Here is a 3,418-nt window from a genome sequence, read left to right as displayed (position 1 = left end):
TAAGGCAACATAACTATTCATGGAGAAAGAGAAATTCAAATCCAAGAAACAAAATATGAAAGGAAAGGTAGTGGTGGACCATGAGGACACTGAATGCAATAAAGGACATGTGGCAAGGAAGAGACCAAGGACAATGGGTCCTAGGAAGGCACTTCAAAGGGAAAGAGAACAAAAGGCACTAATGGAAGAATTGACCTTTGAAGAGAGGATTGCCATGGAAATAAATGAGGACAGAGAGTTTTGGATTGAAAAATTAAATTGCCACCTTTAGAAGTTCCTTGAGAAAGCCAACATGGATAAAAAGTTTCAAAAGAAATTTCCATACATTATTACACAAGGAATTAGGTTGCCAAGGTCAAAATCAAGCAATTGAAGGAAAAACCCAAGGAAACCCTAATCAACCAAGAGGAGAAGGGTAAGTTAGAATTGCTTGTTGATGCATCCATTATTGCATAACATACCTCATTAGGCATCTCTAGACAAATTTTGGGAGGATTTGGAGAAAATTTTGTGTTTTGGTGCAGACTCGTGCAGACTTGCAATTTTTTGGCAATTTTCTGTCTAGGAGCGCAGCGAGCTCACACTGCGATTCTTCCTCAAGGCTCCAAATGATGGAAAATCAACATTTTTGGAAATATTATGACCCCCTATCAAAACCCATTTTCCCACTTTCCTAGTCTGGGGCTCATTTTTTGAGAAATTTGCAAAAAAGAGGCCAAAACTCACCTTTCTACCCTGCTTTTTCCATTTCGTTGTGCATTTGGAGACACCTTGGGAGAATGGCCATATCTCAGCGCAAAATGGGTCATTTTGAATGAGAAAATACTCTAAAGAAATATAAACTGTCCCATATTTACATAAAAGGCTTCAAATATGGATTTGGACTTCAGAAAGACACTCAAAAATGGCCTCCAACAACTCACTGCACACCGGAAATTTCTGATATTTTTGTAAAATTTTCAGTTTGTAATTTTTTGTAATTCCTAGTTTGACTTTGGTAAAAGTAAAAAGGGTGAAGTAGATGAATGTGAGGGGTAAAATTAAATGTAAATAATGGGTGGTTAGTATTTGTAAGTTGTTTTTATGTAAATTTGACCTCATTTATGAGAGTGGTTGGAGTCAAAGTTAATTGTAGAAGTTGTTTTTAACTTCCCTAGACATTAGGGTTTGGTTAGAACACCTCATGGAATAGTTCCTAGAGTCATGGATTTGATCCCTGAGAGTGGGGAGATGCAGTTTTGGTCTTTATGTATCAGTTTCTCAGTGATAGAATGGGTTGGATTTCAGAGGAGAGAACTATTGTAGCTTGTACTTCAACATTTTCTGGAAATCGAAGGACACAATTTGAAACTATTATCTAAGAATTCATGTGCAGTAAGTTTGTGACATTATTTTTTCTCTGTTATAGATTTATATGAGAGATATTCATATTCTCTTTCCATTCATTAATTCTTCAATGGTTTTCCTTACAGTTTATAAACAATTATTTTGCATTAAGCCATGTTTTGATGGAAAACTCATTATGTGTTACTTTCTTTCTTGCTTAATGAATTCATGTTTCATGCTCATTAAGACCTTTTGCTTCTTCTAAACACTACACTACACTGAAAAACCCTACGATCCATCACAAAAGTAATGCTACCTTTCTCCTTTATATCTTTTTTTTTGTAACCCTTTGATCCTCTGACCTAGCTACCTAGTTTTTCTCCCTTATCAAACAACAAAACGCTAAATTTTCCAAAACCCACTTGAGCCTAGATATCTAGCCTAAAATCATTTACATTCCAATCATCGATTAGCTGTGAATTCATAGAGAGAGCCCTCTCTGGTTTGCTAGGGCTAGCTACCAAACCAAAATCTTGATATGTGGTTACCTCTGTTGATCTCCTCATCAACCTGGAACATTGTGGAGGATAATAGAGAGCATGACAACTAGGGAGTGCCAAGGTGTTCTAGTGAATGTAAGGTTCCCAAGTCATGGAAAAATTTAATGCTAGTTGTGAGGTCATGACTACCAAGGTGTGTTAGGGAATGCTAGAGCATGCTAACATGTGCCAGATAGTATGAACACATGCCAAACAAGATAAAATGTGCCAAGTGCTAAGGCATGCCAAGATGTATAAGGGTGTGATAATGCATGCCAGGGACTATCAAGGAAAAAAAAGGGAGGAAGAATTTAAACTACAAGGAAATTAGCACATAATAGGGTTAATAAGTCATCCATTTACCTTTTCCATGAGGGGCATGCTAGGCACACCAACACTAGGTGCCAAGTGCCAAGTGTCAATGCATTCTAAGTGCCAAATATTCCACTGTTTCTTCTCATCTAGTTTCCAATAATTGATCTCAAATAACTTTAATATTAAACCTTGCCAAAGCATACAAAGTCATCTCAACGCATGCCAGACATGCTAAGACTTTCCAAGTGCCAACATGTGCCAAGTGGCAATGTGTGTCAGGGAGTGTGATGCATGCTATGAAGTGGCAGAGCATATCAAGTGTGGTAGAGAGTGCCAATGCATGCTAAGGAGTGTTAGGGAGTACTAGGAAAACACAAGGGATCACTAGGTAAAAATGCATGGAAGTGAATGAATATGAGGGTGTCTTAGGGAGTGTCAATGAGTGCTAGCTGTCATGTGAAGGAGGGAGTGACAATATATGCTAAGCACAAGTAAGGCATGCTAGGGAATATCAGGGAATGTCAAGAAGTGATAGAGTGTGCTAGGTAGTTCTGAGGTGTGCTAACATGTGCCAAATAATGCCAAGGCATGTCAGGTGCTAAGACATGTTAGGATGTGCATGGTGCCAAAGTATGTCAATATGCGTAACGGAGTTTCAAGGCAACAAAAGGAATAACCAAGCTAAAATGCAAGGAAATGAACACATAAGAGGGTTAATAAGTTGGGACTTCATATTTTTCAAAAGGGGCATGCTAGGCACACTAATAATATGTTCCAATAGATGCCAAGTGCCAATATGTGCCAAGTGCTAATGTTTATCAATGCAATATGATTCCAAGGTGTTCCAGGGGGCTAGGGACTATAGGGCATGCCAACACATGATAGGGGGGTTCTATGCTATGCTAGGGCATGCCAACATGTGCTTGGGCATCCTACTCATGGCAAGATGTTCTAGGTACAAATATGTTCCAGGTACAAAGATGTTCCAAGACATGCGAGCTACCAAGGAATGTTAGTGTACTCTTCCAAAGCATGTTAAGGTGTGCCATGAGTGTTGAGGAGTGCTAGGTCTCTCTCATTAATAGAATTGACAAATCTTGATTATGTATTAAATAATATAGTTCCTAAACACACTAGTGGAACTTTATTCAAATGAAATTTGGTAGATAATAAGCCTAATAGAGATTAATCATGTGTTGACTCATAGGAAAACTATATTCTTATGACTTGAGGGAAAT

Source organism: Pinus tabuliformis, chromosome 9 (genome assembly GCF_031772625.1).
Source record: "Pinus tabuliformis cultivar Carrire ecotype Pingquan chromosome 9, CPIR1, whole genome shotgun sequence".
In the NCBI taxonomy this organism is placed as follows: Eukaryota; Viridiplantae; Streptophyta; class Pinopsida; order Pinales; family Pinaceae; genus Pinus; species Pinus tabuliformis.
The sequence above is the reverse complement of the archived record's forward strand: the minus strand, read 5'-3'. Positions refer to the sequence as shown.